Source organism: Heterodontus francisci, chromosome 31, assembly GCF_036365525.1.
Source record: "Heterodontus francisci isolate sHetFra1 chromosome 31, sHetFra1.hap1, whole genome shotgun sequence".
Lineage (NCBI taxonomy): Eukaryota > Metazoa > Chordata > Chondrichthyes > Heterodontiformes > Heterodontidae > Heterodontus > Heterodontus francisci.
The window spans coordinates 26,755,361-26,772,595 of record NC_090401.1 but is presented as its reverse complement, the minus strand read 5'-3'; positions in this window follow the sequence as shown (position 1 = coordinate 26,772,595).

Below are 17,235 nucleotides of genomic sequence, written 5' to 3'. Positions count from 1 at the left end.
TTTAAATATTTAAAGAAACAGTTAATAAAAAATTTAATTTTGCCCGTCTCCCACCCCCCCAATAACCATAAAATTAATTACTTGCCCTCTCCCCACAAAACATTTACCTTGACCACCTGACCTGCCCCCCCCCCACCCCCCGAAAGTGCATAAACTTTAACCTAAAGCCCTTCACACCATCCCCTACACCAATGATGTTTCTTTGACTCTGTTTTAGTGATGTGGCTGTCATGATTGAACAACTGGCAGTGTGTGCAAACTGTGGGATCTGGGAGTAGGGCATGCAGCAGTGCTAAGGACTCGACGTTAAAGTGAAGTCTGAGTTGTGATTAATAGAGGTTGGTAGTAGGTGTGTGATGGGAGTGTGATGCATTAAGCAGTGTGTGAGGCTAGTGGTGCAGTTGGTGGAAAATGGCATTTGAAGATGCAGACACTGACCTTGACCACTTGTGTGAGGTCATTGATCTTTTTGCAGCACTGCATCCAGATCCTCAGGAATAGATTCTTGACTGTCACAGCTGTCTGTTCCTACTTCCTTCACAAAATTTGTCTAGAGAGCCACCTGGACCCCTGTGGATAGCTGATATCATTCATCCTGTCCACCTCCTCCATCAAGTCGTCCAATACAGCATCAGAGAGCTTTGGAGCAAGCTTTCTCCTTGGTTGCACACTAATTAAGTTTTCTTCCTGCTCAGATTCTCTTCCACAAACTCTTCTGGCATCTACTCCAGCCAGAATTCTTCCCTTTAAGAGGTGCAAGTTGGTTTTAAGGAGTGCAGGCTAGCTTAAGTAGTGCTCGCATTGCATAACCTTGGGCCCACTGCTAAGGTATGCAGCCACTCAATAGCACACTTAGCAATGGCTGTGGTGGGGAAGAGACGGTCGCCCACCTCCTCCTGGAATGTGTCTTTGCAAAGCAGGTGTGGAAAGAGATGCAGTGGTTTTTGTCGAGGTTCATCCCAAGCAGCTCTGTAACACAGGAGTCTGTGCTCTACGGGCTGTTCCCAGGGACGCACACCGAGACAAACATCAACTGCTGCTGGAGGACTATCAATTCGGTGAAAGACACCCTTTGGTCTGCCCGAAACTTGCTGGTCTTCCAGCGCAAAGAGTTGTCCACCACCGAATGTTGCAGACTGGCACATTCCAAGGTCCAGGACTACGTGCTGAGGGACGCACTAAAGCTTGGGGCAGCCGCAGCAAAAGCTCATTGGGGAAAGACCACAGTGTAAGGTCCCCCCACCAAGCTGAACTGAGGGGCTGGATCCATGGGAAACCCCTCGAACTGTATCGGGGAAATTTTGTGTGCTGTAAATGTAAAAATGTATATGGCATGACAATGAAACGGAAGAGTTATGAGGCAACTCATGATTGTATAGAAGGAAACTGATCACCTTTGCACTGTTTGTATTTTTTGACTTGACGCTGTTTTAAACTGTTTGGGAATGTAATTTTTACAGATTTTTATGAATAAAGTATATTTTGGAAATAAAAAAAAACTTAGCAATGGCTGCATGCAGCAATAATCAAAATTAGCAGGCAGCACAAAGTTGGCATCGTAAACGCATTGGAAGCAACAGCGCAGGTTAACCAAGCATTGCGATTCTCACACCTGTTTTCGGGGGCTGTTCAGTTCAGCCCCCACAGACTTCAAATGACTACTCTCCATTAAAAATAAATACATTTCAAATACCTTCCATCAAGTAAGATTAGTTCTAAAAAACATTAAACTTTCAACAATGCGAGTCACTGTTTTTAAATAGGTTAACCATGACGTTGAATAATTAAGTAATTTTGAGCATATACAACATACAGGACTTGTAGGCACAAATCTACATCTCTGGTACAGCTTGTTGGTAAACAGCATACTACACAGTGAGCAGCCTCAGTCAGTCAGTTTGATTTCTAAACATGCTGCATAACTTGTTCCTCTTTTATAATATTAACTAGTTAGCACAATCAAGTTCCATTGCTTTTGTGGCAGCATGCTTACCTGATTCAGGAGATTGTGGGCCCCAATTCCATTAGAGGACTTGAACACATAATCTAAGCTGAAACTTTTGTGCAGTACTGAGAGAATGCTGCATTGTTGGAAATACTATTTTTTGGATGGCGCATTAAACCAAGGCCCTGTTCACAAAACTACTTTTTCCATGGAAGATCGAGGTGGTATACAGACAGACATTCATTCATTCCTCAACCATCACCAAAATTGTGCAATGTGCCAATTGGTCACAGATTGACCTGCCAAAACATCAGTGATTGCACCTCGTTAATTAATTAGTTTGCTGCAAAGGACTTTGTGCTGTTCTGAGGATGCAGAAGGCATTGTATAAATGCAATTCTTTTTAACTCAGTGAAATAATAGAAAGACACAGGTGGAAACGAATATAACAGAGCATTTTTTTCCCTGAATGCAGACATGTAAATACATTTTTTGTGATGCCAGGTTTCATGCTTTAGCTAATGGTAATTTTTCTTTTGCACTTCTGAAAGATTGACACAGAATATATTTCAAAGTTTGTTTGTATTTGAATTGGAGGCAAACTTTTAACTGGGACTTCATTCACAAAATATTTTATTTTACAGACATTCCTATAAACAAGTAGCTCAGCCCCTTGAAGCTTTGAAACAAAATCAAATATGGTTAAAAGCAGCAAACTGTATCCATCATAATGACCACAGGAGATGGCCAAGCCATACATTGAAAACTAGTTTGTTATCCTGCTATCAGTAATGTGGTTATTCTGAGCCATTGCTTTTCTTCAGTTATTGAATTGAATTGCTTAGTGATTATAGGAAGAAGAACAGCAGTGTGCAGTACTCTGTGCTTGCTTTGATTGTGCATATGTGTGCTTTTGCTTCACCAAACTTCAACAATGAAAGGAAGCAGTGAAAACAAGACCCCCACTTGCACTGCTATGAACAAAGAGCAGCCTTCAGTATAAAGCGTCTGTCTTCACAAAAGAGGGGGACAATGCAGATATTGTAGTTAAGAAGGAAGAGTGTGAAGTATTGATGGGATTAGCATCCTTCAAAGTTGATAAATCACCAGGGCCAGATGAAATGTATCCTAGGCTGTTAAAAGAAGCAAGAGAGGAAATAGCAGAGAATCTGACCATCATTTTCCAGTCCTCACTGGATACAGGTGTGGTGCTGGAGGATTGGAGAATTGCTAACGTTGTACTTCTGCTTAAAAAGGGAGCAAAGGATAGACCGAATAATTACAGGCCAGTCAGTCTAACCTCAGATGTGGGCAAATTATTGGAATCTATTCTGAGAGACAGGATAAACTGTCACTTAGAAAGGCACAGGTTAATCAAGGATAGTCAGCATGGATTTGTTAAGGGAAGATCTTGTTTGACCAACTTGATCAAATATTTTGAAGAAGTAACACGGAAGATAGATGAGGGCTGTGCAGTTGATGTGGTCTACATGGATTTTAGCAAGACTTTAGACAAGGTCCCACATGGCAGACTGGTTAAAAAAAAAATCCCATGGGATCCAGCGAAATGCAGCAAGGTGGATACAAAATTGGCTCAGTGGCAGGAAACAAAGGGTAATTGTTGACGGGTGTTTTAGCAACTGGAGGCCTGTTTCCAATGGTGTTCTGCAGGGCTCAGTACTGAGTCCCCTGCTTTTTGTGGTGTATATTAATGATTTTGATGTAAATGTAGGGGGCATGATCAAGAAGTTTGCAGATGACACAAAGATTGGCCATGTGGTGGATAGCGAGGAGGATAGCTGTAGGCTGCTGGAAGATATTGATAGTCTGGTCAGATAGACAGAAAAGTGGCAAATGGAACTCAACTTGGAAAAGTGTGAGGTGATGCATTTGGGGAGGTCAAACAAGGCAAAGGAATACACAATTAATGGGAAAATACTGAGAAGTGTAGAGGAAGTAAGAGACCTTGGAGTGAATGTCCACAGATCCCTGAAGGTAGCAGGACAGGTCGATAAGGTGGTTAAGAAGGCATATGGAATCCTTTCCTTTATTAGCCGACGTATAGAATACAAGAGCAGGGAGGTTATGCTGGAACTGTATAACTCATTGATTAGGCCACTACTTGAGTACTGTCTGCAGTTCTGGTCACCTCATTACAGAAAGGATGTAATTGCACTTGAGAGGGTACAGAGGAGATTTACGAGGATGTTGCCGGGACTGGAAAATTGCAGCTATGGGGAGAGATTGGATGGGCTGGGGGTTGTTCTCCTTGGAACAGAGAATACTGAGGGTAGATCTGATTGAAATGTACAACATTTTGAGGGGCCTGGATAGAATGGAGGTGAAGGGTCAATTCACCTTAGCAGAGAGGTCAGTGACAAGGGGGCATAGATTTAAAGTGATTGGTAGAAAAATTAGAGGGGAGATGAGGAAAACCTTTTTAATCTAGAGGGCGGTGATGGTCTGGAACTCACTGACTGAAAGGGTAGTAGAGGAAGAGACCATCAACTCATTCAAAAGGAGTCTGGATATGCACCTCAAGTGCCATAAGCTGCAGGGCTACGGACTAAATGCTGGAAGGTGGAATTAGAATAGGTGGATTGTTTATCGGCCGGCACAGACACAATGGGACAAGTTGCCTCTTTCTGTGTCTTAAACATTCTATGATTCTATGAGTGGAAAAATGTATTTGCATTTTTTCCCTTTGCTATTCCATTTTCTCTATTTATCTTTTTCTCCCTTTTTCTCTTTTAATCTTCTGTTTTGGCACAATTTGAGAGTGTTGTAGTTGTGGGGGTAGATTTTTACTTTTTGACTAGGTAAGTCCAAGCCCACACCAGAGGCAGAGGAGGGAGTCCGATATCTGACCCTGGGTGATCCAATCCTGGAGTAAGGTGGTTAAAGGCCTAAGGGATCAGAAGCCAGGTTGGGAGCTGGGGTGTTGGAGGCCTCAGGTGTTGGAGAGAGGTCAGAGGACTCTGGTGAATGTCGGAGGTCTCAGTGAGAGATTGGAGTCCTTGGGGGTGGGGGAGGTTGTTGGGGGGAGGAGGAGGGGGCACAACCAATTGGAGGGGTTGGGCAAGGTAGATGTGCTGCATCCAGCATGTAAATAGAAAGGCACATACCTCCTAAATCAAGCGGGGTCCTCACCTTCCTGTAGCTGCTGGGTTTCCTGAGGTCCAGGAAACCTGGCCTTTCAGAGTTAAATTGGAAATGGTACATAATAATGAGGCACACAGCCTCATTATAATATTTTAATTGCCAGCACGCATCCTGGGAGCAGGTTTGCTGCCTGTCCATCAATCCCCATTCACCACCATTTGAACCGGGATTGGGTGGGTCGGAGGCCAGTTGGGGTTGGGATTCAGATTTTTAACACTTTAACCTACATATGACCCAAACCCGCCTGTTTTTTGGGGTTAAAAATTTCTCCTTTATTTTCTCGAGTTTCACTAGAACGTTTTCACATATGTAAAAGTTTCAAAGAGAAAACATGCAAGATTGCAGTCCTGGGACTGAGAGCATGATATTGCAATCTTTCTTTCAACTCCTGGTAAATGTAGGATTGTTGTGCAGGAGGATGGGGGGTTGTTTATCACTCATGATAATTAACTTTACCACAAAGAGATTTACAGTTAAGACGATATCCTGTTGGTGGTATTCTATCATTTGAAGGATTTTGAGATAATTACTTGACATTTCTCCAAAAGAGAACATGACTTGATATACCTTGAAAAGAGCCTGTTATTTCACATATCTTGAAAAGACTTGTATGGGTCAGTAGATCAATCTTGGAAAATCTGGTGTGAATCAGAGGAATCATGCGATGCCCTCTGGTCTTACTTATGAATTGTGGTCAATCGGGACAGTTCAAATAATTTAAAGCTGTGAGTGTGTATACATGTGGTGTATCATGATTAGCAGAGATAATGCTCATGAACGTATGGATAATGATGACAGGAAAAAGCTTGATGCACAAAGAAAGGTAACCTATCAGGAATGATGATCACCCAAAAGACAAACTATGGGTGGTTGAAGAGTACAATCATGCCAGCAGTCACATGCTGCCCATACCACTAAGGAAGAAGATAGAATTAGCTCCTTAATGTGAGCTGATGGTGAGGAAATATCCAAGAAGATATACATTGGGAAAAACCCTTGAGAGCAAAGAGACTGATCACCTCAGTTTTCGAGCACTGTTCAGCCCATCCAAAGGTTGTATGTATCTAATCCTCTAAAGTTAAGGGAACTGTATCGTAATATGCTGACAATTGCATGAATAAATATATGACAAACTAAAAAGTAATGAGTGTTGTGAGAACAACTAAATTTGTTTGAAATTCATTACACCACTCAGTATATTAAGACAGTGAGATCGGAAAGTGAATACACTTACACATTTGATTTGCAGAAAAAAAGGAATACAGACAGCAGAAAGATCTGGGCACCTGACTTGATAGTGTGAACAGAAAGAAAAAAAATTGTTAAAAATAATTCTCCCCCCCCCCAATCAATTCCCAGTGGATAAATGCATTGCTTGATGTCGTGCTGAATCACACAGACCTTAAAGATCTTAGCCAGGGCAGTAGTGGGAGCATTGCTACCTGCATCACTATCCCAAGACTTGGAGATCTGAGAAAGAAAAGGAGGAAGGTGGGTAGAGAGAAAGAGAAAAACAAATGGTCACCAACCTGAAATATTAATTCTGCTTCTCTGTCCACAGATGCTGAGTATTTCCAGTATTTTCTGTTTTTATTGCAGATTTCCAGCATTTGCAGCACTTTGCTCTTGTAAAAACAAATGGTTGCTCGCCAGTGATTCAGGCTAGAAAGTTCTGTCACCTTCAAATAGTATGCTATTTGCAAAATGTCTCTGTATGGGTCCACACATGAAAAGTGGCTATTTGTATGAGGCTTAGGAGGACGATGAGTGCTTGTGAGTCAATATACCAGAATGTGACACCCTTCAATACAGGATAGCAGAAAAATGGAAGAAAAATAATTTGTTTCTGAATAGCATATAAATACATGGCTGCAGATATACTGATGGATGGGATGGCTCCAGCCTTACAGTCGAGAGGGGACTTAAAGTTCGAAAATAATTTTCCTATTCTCCACCATTAGTCTATTCCACTCACAGCAGCAGCATACCAGTAACAGTAAGTGCGGCAGCCATTAGGGAAGTTGTTCTACCTGATATTTGCTCTTACTAATGGGAAAAAACATTAGAGAACTATCTGGTTCAAAAATAAAATGGAATGTCCAGCAATTTATTTCTGTATTTCAACTACTTTTGCTTCCAGCAGAAATTCCCAGTGAAAGAATGAGGTGTTGCATTTCTCTCCAATCAGCAACAGTAAAGTAAATACTAATTCGCTTTAAATTAAAGTAAAATATTGGTATCTATAGTTTCACAAAAATTTCAGGCAAAGTAAAATGATACAATATTTTGCTATCTTGTAAGAAGAGTAATCATGGAAAGGAAATTGAAAATATTAATAAATGGGCACAGTCATCAGCCGCATTGTTGCTCCCTGATCTTGAGAGACCCACTGACATGCAAAGTCAACAGCCTAAACAAGTGTGATTAATAATTTATTTTGAAAAATTAGAATGTATCACTGTTTCCTGAAAGTCAAACAGTTGCGAAGAATTAGTAAATTCAGCATCCTCCTTTTTTTTCCTAAAATAAACTTAATTCATAAAAATCTGTAAAAATAAAACTTAACAAAACAGTTCAAACAGTTCCAAGTTGACATTCCAGAAAGTGCAAAAAAAATCAGTTTCCTTCAATACCGAACATGAGTTGCCTCACGACCCTTCCATTCCATTTTACATGCAATGTACATTTGCATTACATAGCAAAACCATATTTTGGTGCATACAGCCCGAGGGATTTTACACAGATTCCAGCCCCTTGGTTCACTATGGCGGGAGGACCTTACACAGTGGCCTGCACTTTGGAATGTGCCAGTCTGCAACACTTGGTCATGGACAACTCTTTGCTCTGTAAGACCAGCAAGTTTTGGACAGACCAAAGAGCGTCTTTCACCAAGTTGATGGTCCTCTGGCAGCAGTTGATGTTTATCTCGGCGTATGTCCCTGGGAACAGACCGCAGAGCACAGACTCCTGTGTTATAGAGCTACTTGGGATGAACCTTGACAAAAACCACTGCATCTCTTTCTACACCTGCTTTGCAAAGGCACATTCCAGAAGGCGGTGAGCAACAGCCTCTTCCCCACCACAGCCACCTCAAGGGCAACGTGCGGAGGTGGTGAAATTCCGGGCATGCAGGAAGGATCTGACCGGGAGGGCCCTTCTCACCACCAGCCAAACTATGTCTTGGTGCTTGTTTGAAAGTTCTGGAAGAGCAGAGCGGACCTGGGAGGAATCGGCATCAGAGATGGAGAGGATAAATCCAGCCTGCGGCTCGAGGCCCGCACTTACCTGGAAGAGCGGAGTGGAGCGGACCTGGGAGGATAAAGACAGACACAGTCCGGAGTGTTTAAAAAAAAAGCATCAACAGTGACATTACAGGAAAGCTGCAAGGTGATTGGTTGGTGAGTAACTGCTGTTAGGGAATAGCTCTAAATAGCTGGCTCAGTAACTAAGGTAAGAAAGGTCTACAGTTTATTTTCATACATAGTAAGTAGTGTTTTTTAGCGAGTTCAGTAGTAACGAGGAGCAGGGAAGAAGGGTCCTAGAGTAATTAATATTATTTGATATTAAGCATCTTCCAAAAGGTTTAATTTAAAGGGTTAAGTCATGGCAGGAGAGCTCCTCATGCTCTATGTGGGAAGCCGGAACAATTCCAGTGCCCGGGACCAACATTTATGGGAAGTGTCTCCAACTGCAGCTCCTGGAAGCCCGGGATTCAGAGTTGGAGCGGCGGTTGGGGACACTGTGGAGCATCCGCGAGGTGGAGAGTATCGTGGATAGCACGTATAGAGAGGAGGTCACACCGTAGGCTCAGACTCCACAGGCATGAAGGGAATGGGTGACCATCAGGCAGAATAAGAGGACTAGGCAGGCAGTGCAGGAAGCTCCTGTGGGCTATTCCCCTGCAAAACAGATATACTGCTTTGGATACTGTTGGGGGGAATGGCTTCTCAGGGGAAAGCAGCAGCAGCCCAATTCGTTGCACCACGGTTGGCTCTGTTGCACAGGGGAGGAGTAAAAAGTGTGGGAATGTAATAGTTATAGGGGATTCAATTGTAAGGGGAATAGATAGGCATTTCTATGGCTGCAAACAAGACTCCAGGATGGTATGTTGCCTCTCTGGTGCTAGGGTCAAGGATGTCTCAGAGCAGTTACAGGACATTCTGAAGGGGGGGCGGGGGGGTGAACAGCCAGTGGTCGTGGTACACATTGGTACAAACGACACAGGTAAAAAAAAAAGGATGAGGTCCTAAAAGCAGAATATAAGGAGTTAGGAAGTAAGTTGAAAAGTAGGACCTCAAAGGTAGTGATCACGGGATTACTACCAGTGCGACCTGCAAGTCAAAGTAGAAATAGTAAGAGATATCAGATGAATACGTGGCTGAAGAGATGGTGTGAGGGGGAGGGTCATTGGAACTTGGGACATTGGGACTGGTTCTGGGGGAGGTGGGACGAGTACAAACTGGACGGATTACACCTGGGCAGGACCAGGACTGATGTCCCAGAGGGAGTATTTGCTAGAGTTGTTGGGGAGGGTTTAAACTAAAATGGCAGAGGGATGGGAACCTTTGCAAGGAGTCAGAGGAGGGGGGATCAAAGACATGAACAAAATACAGTAAGGGGAATAAGAAAAGTGATAGGTAGAGAAATTAAGGGCCAGAATCAAACAGGACCACAGTGAAAAATAATGGGAAGGGGACAAGTAAAGTTAAAAAGACAAGCCTGAAGGATCTGTGCCTTAACGTGCAGAGCATTCGCAATAAAGTGGATGAATTAATCGCACAAATAGATGTAAATGGGTATGATATAGTCGGGATTACAGAGACATGGCTGCAGGGTGGCCAGGGATGGGAAATGAGCATCCAGGGGTGTTCAGTATTTCAGAAGGACAGACAAAAAGCAAAAGGTGATGGAGTTGCATTGCTGGGTAAAGAGGAAATTAACGCAATAGTGAGGAAGGATATTAGCTCTGACGATGTGGAATTTGTATGTGAAGAGCTGAGAAACACTAAGCAGCAAAAAACGTCAGTGGGGGTTGTATATAGACCCCAAAACTGTAGTGGTGATGTTGGGAATGGCATTAAGCAGGAAATTAGAAGAGCATGTGATAAAGGAACATCTGTAATTATGGGTGAATTTAATCTGCATATAGATTGGGCAAATCAAATTAGTCACAATACCGTAGAGGAGGAATTCATGGACTGTATACGGGATGGTTTTCTGGACCAATACATTGAGGAACCAACTAGAGAACAGGCCATCCTAGACTGGGTATTGTGTAATGAGAGAGGAATAATTGACAATCTAGTTGTGCAAGACCCCTTGGGAATGAGCGACCATAACATAATAGAATTCTTCATCAAGATGGAGAGTGACATGGTTGATTCTGAGACTAGGGTCCTGAATCTTAATAAAGGAAACGACGAAGGTATGAGGCACGAGTTGGCTCTGACGGATTGGGAAACATTACTTAAAGGGATGATGGTGGATAGGCAATGGCAAACATTCAAAGAGCGCATGGATGAACTGCAACAATTGTTTATTCCTGTCTGGCGCAAAAGTAAAATGGGAAAGGTAGCCAAACCATGGCTTACAAGGGAAATTAGAGATACCATTAGATCCAAGGAACAGGCATACAAATTTACCAGGAAAAACAACAGACCTGAGGATTGGGAGCAGTTTAGAATTCAGCAAAGGAGGACCAAGGGATTGATTAAAAGGGGAAAATAGAGTACGAGAGTAAGCTTGCAGGGAACATAAAAACTGACTAAAAGTTTCTATAGGTATGGGAAGAGAAGAAGATTGGTGAAGACAAATGTAGTTCCCTTCCAGTCAGAAACAGGGGAATTTATTATGGGGAACAAAGAAATGGCTGATCAACTAAATGCATACGTTGGTTCTGTCTTCACAAAGGAGGACACAAATATCATACCAGAAATGTTGGGGAACACAGGGTTTAGTGAGAGGGAGGAACTGAAAGAAATCAGTATTAGTAGAGAAATGGTGTTGGGAAAATTGATGGGATTGAAGGCTGAGAACTCCCCAGGGCCAGATAATCTACATCCCAGAGTACGTAAGGAAGTGACCCTAGAAATAGTGGATGCATTGGTGGTCATCTTCCAAGATTCTATAGACTCTGGACATTTCCTACAGATTGGAGGGTAACTAATGTAACCCCACTATTTAAAAAGGGAGGTGGAGACAAAACAGGGAATTATAGACCAGTCAGCTTGACGTCAGTAGTGGAGAAAATTCTAGAGTCCATTATCAAAGTTTTTTAGCGGAGCACTTGGAGAACAGTGGTAGAATCGGAAAGAGTCAGCATGGATTTACGAAAGGGAAATCATGCTTGACAAATCTACAAGAATTCTTTGAGGATGTAACTAGTAGAGTTGATGAGGGGGAGCCAGTGGATGTGGTTTATTTGGACTTTCAGAAGGCTTTTGACAAAGTCCCACATAAGAGATTAGCGTGTAAAATTAAAGCACATGGGATTGGGGGTAGTGTTTTGCGATGGATAGAAAATTGGTTGGTGGACAGGAAACAAAGAGTAGGAATAAACGGGTCTTTTTCCGAATGGCAGGCAGTGATTAGTGGGGTACAGCAGGGATCGGTGCTAGGACCCCAGCTATTCACAATATATATTAATGATTTAGATGAGGGAACTAAATGTAATATCTCCAAATTTGGAGATGACACAAAACTGGGTGTGAGGGTGTGTTGTGATGAGGTTGCAGAGAGGTTTCAGGGTGATTTGGACAAGTTGAGTGAGTGGGCAAATGCATGACAGATACATTATAATGTGGATAAATGTGAGGTTATCCACTTTGGTAGCAAAAACAGGAAGACAGATTATTATCTGAACAGCTATGAACTGAGAGAGGGGAATATGCAGCGAGACCTGGGTGATCTCGTACACCAATCGCTGAAGGTAAGCCTGCAGGTGCAACAGGCGGTAAAAAAGGCAAATGGTATGTTGGCCTTCATAGCGAGAGGATTCGAGTACAGGAGCAGGGATGTCTTGCTGCAATTATACAGAGCCTTGGTGAGGCCACACCTGGAATATTGTGTGTAGTTTTGGTCTCCTTATCTGAGGAAGGATGTTTTTGCTCCAGAGGGAGTGCAGCGAAGGTTTACCGGACTGATTCCTGGGATGGCGGGACTGACATATGAGGAGAGATTGAGTCGGTTAGGATTATATTCACTGGAGTTCAGAAGAGTGAGGGCGGAATCTCATAGAAACCTATAAAATTCGAACAGGACTTGACAGGGTAGATGCAGGAAGGATGTTCCTGATGGTGGGGGAGTCCAGAACCAGGGGTCATAGTCTAAGGATACGGGGTAAACCTTTCAGGACTGAGATGAGGAGAAATGTCTTCACCCAGAGAGTGATGAGCCTATGGAATTTGCTACCACTGAAAGCAGTTGAGGCCAAAACATTGTATGTTTTCAAGAAGGTGTTAGATATAGCTCTTGAGGCGAAAGGGATCAAAGGATATGGGGAGAAAGCAGGAACAGGTTTTTGAGTTGGATGATCAGCCATGATCATAATGAATGGCGAAGCAGGCTCGAAGGGTCGAATGGCCTGCTCCTGCTCCTATTTTCTATGTTTCTGGTGATGAGGCATTCTGCCAAATGACTTTGGCAGTCTGCTCGGGGAACCAGCCGACAGGATCCACCATCTCCTTTTACCCTAGGGCCTTGAGGACATTCCATGCAGACGAATGCCTGATGGATTGGTGGTCAAAGGTGTTTTTCTGCACAAGCTTTTCCATGAAGGATAGGTGGGTACGGCACAGTCCAACTGGATTTAACGTTCCGCGGCAATGTGGCCAGACCCATCCTTCACAACACCTGGGACAGATAGAACCTCAGCACATAGTGATGCTTGGCGTTTGCATACTGGGGTTCTCCGCACAGCTTGATGCAGCTGCACACAAAAGTGGCCATCAGGATGAGGGCAACATTGGGTATGTATTTTTCCCCATTTATCTAGCAGTTTGAACATCGTGTCCTTGCAGACACGGTCCATGTTGGATCTCCAGACAAAGCAGAATATGGTTCGGGTGACCGCCACAGCGCAGGACTTTGGTATCGGCCAGCCCTGCACCACGTATAGTAACAATGTGACTGCCTTGCATCTGATGTCCAGGTTCTTACTCACAATGAAGAGAGAACGCTGTTCCCACATGCTCAGTTTATGATTTCCCATGGCAACTCACTCCTTGCAGGTTTTGGCACAGAGGCTGACCCCTCTGAACCATATCCCCAGCACCTTCAGGTAACCTGCCCTAACGATGAATAGGGACAAAGGATCGGTCAGCCCAGTTCCCAAAGAACATGGCCCTGCTCTTGCCACGATTTTCTTTGGTTCCCGAGGTCAGTTCGAACAAGTTGCAGATGCTCATCAGCCTGCAGACGGACAGCAGGTCCAAGCAGAAGACGGCGAAGTCGTCCATGTACAGGGAGGCTTTGACCTGAGTGCCTCCGCTGCCTGGGATTGTCACCCCTCTTGTGCCCGCATCCTTCCTAATGGACTCAGCAAAAGGTTCGATACAGCAAACAAACAAGACAGGGGAGAGAGGACAGCCCTGTTTGACTCCAGATTTGATCTGGAAACTTTCTGATTCCCATCCATTGATTGAGACTGCGCTACTGATGGAGCACGTCCATTTTATATATATGTATGCACGATATCCTGTCAAAAGCCTTCTCCTGGTCCAAGCTGATGAGGCAAGTGTCTCCCCTCCTGTCCTGCACATAGGCAATCATATCCCTGAGTAGTGCGAGGCTATCAGAGATCTTCCTGCCAGGTACAGTACAGGTCTGGTCAGGGTGAATCATCAACTCCAGAGCAGACTTGACCCGACTGACGATGGCTTTGGACAGAATCTTGTAGTCTACATTAAACAGTGAAATGGGCCGCCAATTTCTGATTTCCATCCTCTCCCCCTTCTGCTGGTAGATGAGGGTGATGATGCCTTTCCTCATGGATTGTGATATGCTGCCGGCCAGAAGCATACTCTCATACGCTTCCAGCAGGTCTGGGCCAATCCAGTCCCCAGAGTCGAATACAACTCAACCGTTAAGCCGTTGCTTTCAGGAGTTTTACTTGTGTCGAAGAACCTGACGGTCTTTGTCAGCTCGTCCAGAGTTAGCGGTTTGTCCAGACTGTCCAGCATGCTGTCATCTAAGACCTCCGTGAGAGATGAAAGGAAAGGCTAGGAGGCCGTGCTATTCATGGGCTTCATGTCGTACAGCCCAGCATAAAAGGATTTGCTAATCCTTAGTATGTCAGACTGCGATGATGTTACCGAGCTGTCCAAATGCAGCATCCTCCTGTTTGTTGATTCTGAGGAATAATTAACATAGTGTGCCCTGATGTAATTGCAGAGGGGACCTGGTTAGAAACAGTTACTGGTACAGTGCACTGGATCCAAGTTGGAATGCACAACACACAAACCCTTTATTTGTAACTGTAATGGAGAGGAAGTCAATTCAGCTTTGTGCATCTCCATACGATGTCATCAGTGCTCACTGTTTGAACAAAATATTCAAAGACAGTCAGAGCAATGACCAACTAAGAAATAAATCAAAGCGAATTTGAATATTAAAAATGGATATTGAGACAGCATATTGAAGTACTGCAGAATCGTGGGATGCAGATCACATGAACAATTTCGTACACTGCTAAATTTCCAACCTCAGTAGCATTAAGCCAAGTAGTTCCTACGAGGGAGTAAAGCACAGGGGGAGAAAGAGATCAGTTATCTGGGCTGCTGACACATATCTCTTGGGAATCACATTAGAGTGACACTGATGGAGGCTCTATGATCATTTTTGTACTTAAAAAATAGACAAATGAAAGAGTTTTATTTCAAATCAGTAAAACAGTGTAATTTGGTCTTTAATCTTTGACGTTTCTATCTCTCCCCTACCACCTGTTATGCATAGCGTATACATGTAAGTAACCAACAGGACCCAACGGAATAATACACAAGTAAACTTGCATGTGTTGTATTCAATCATTCAAATACTTCTCCTGTAAGCTGCTAAATACGGATGTATTTAATATTTCTACAGATATTAATTCACAATGTGTATTCCACATCACTTAGTTGTTCAAAATAGGCCTTTTCTGTTTTTCTATCTTTAAAAAGGTATAAAACTCTTTTCAAAAACGAACCCAAAGAATATCATGAGTGTGATACACAGAACACTCAATGCTGCCTCATTCAGTTTGCATTTCAATTCCACTTACAAGGTCGACTATTATTTAGTCAGTCTCATGCAACGAATTAAAATTCCTATTCCAAAGGGAAGCATCGCATATCGTTTATGCAGTAATCAGTTTGCAAGCCATAGATTTAAAAAAAAATACAAGAGGGACTCAAGTTCAATAGCGACCTTATCCAAGCATCTCATCTCTAGGTACAACAATCACATATCCATTTAACTTTATTTCAAACATCTGAAATGAACTGGTCACAAGATCCAAGAACGGATAAAATCTGCACAGTAGGAAAAAAAGAACAAGTTGAAATAGGTAAAGAAAGCTTGACAGCTCCCCACAAAGAAACTGCTATATTAATCAAACAATAACGAAATATATTAAATAAGATGATACACAAGAGCTAGATTCTCGCAAGAATAAATAAAAACAGTATTCCAATAAAATATTGGGGCATGATTATCTCTGCACAATGCCTGTAACATAATCATTAACCTGTGCATTAAAAAAGATTGATACTGTTACATATTAGTAGATCTTCCAAGGCATTGATCACAGTGAGGCAGAAGGTTATGCTGGTCTATGGGGGTGTGGAAGACCATTACTGTAAGAATCTGGAAAGAAGTTTGTAGAAGAGCTCCTCTAAAATAATGAAGTTAGTGCTTTTTGATTTTTCCTGGAAAATAGATAAATAGCTTCCTTACTACAATTGTCTGTAAATAAAGTTCTGTTCAGAGTGCAGAAATCATTAAATATATAAAACTTGAAAGATCAAATGAATGTAATTTCCGAATTTACCAAATTACCAAGCCAACATGGGAAGAAAGCATTCAACATTAGAAGCTTGCCCAGAGGAGTGAAGCAACCTTGTATTTACGACCAATTAATATAGGCAGAATCTTCATGTCCTTCAGACAAACTGAACACCAGAGGATACGACAGTACTTAGAGTTATCAAAAAGTTTTATGCGAGTCAACCTCTTTCGATTCAGGACTTTTATTGAGAACCCCTCCAAATTGAATAACAGTAGAATCTTTCTAGAAGGTGCTACAGTCTATATGCATCTTGGGTGTTTTATAAGTTCTGGGATATATATTAAAAAAGTGGTGTAGCCATTTAGAATACATTATAGGAGCCACTCAAAGTCATTCTCCATTTTACTGGTTTGCTTTTCAGCTGTTTCTGTTTTGGTCATCTTACTGTACTCAGTGACCAGCTGCAGGTATCAGTTAGTATCCAGTACTAACTTTCAAAGTTACCTGAAAAAAATGCTGTGTTCATGTTTTGTCTTGGTTTCGAACTTTTATACAAAAATATGTCAAAATCTCTCTTTTTTTGTTCCTAGACTCATTTCCTGGATAATTTGGTGTTCATCTGTAAATTTTCATTGATATACAGCAATGCATAATGGGGCTAAGACTTACTAACAACAGGTGATAGCACACACTGCAAGTGGACAATCTTGCTGTCAGAATTGTAGATGCAAATACATGCTGGTTGCTGTATCTTAGAAAGCTGGAAATGCTTTTCTTCTCTTTGTCATTACCTTCGGGTACAAACATCAAAAATACATTTACTGCAATAGTGTGTGTCCCCTAAATCTGATTGAACACGCTTCACCCACAGCCAACATGTGGATGAATAGCAATGGGAGTTATGCTCATTGGATTATGTGATCGATAATCTGTCTACAACTGGGGAAATAAGACGCTGCCTAGGACCCTTGTATAAGAGTGCACAAAAAATAAACTTCATTCTGAAACCACATCCCAGAAACAAGAAGCAAGCCAAGATGGGAAGAAGGCAGAATCTTCATGTCCCTCTGCCAAAGGGAACACCAGAAGACACATATCAAAAAATGTACTCAATCATTAAACACACACACTTCCCAATTTTTGC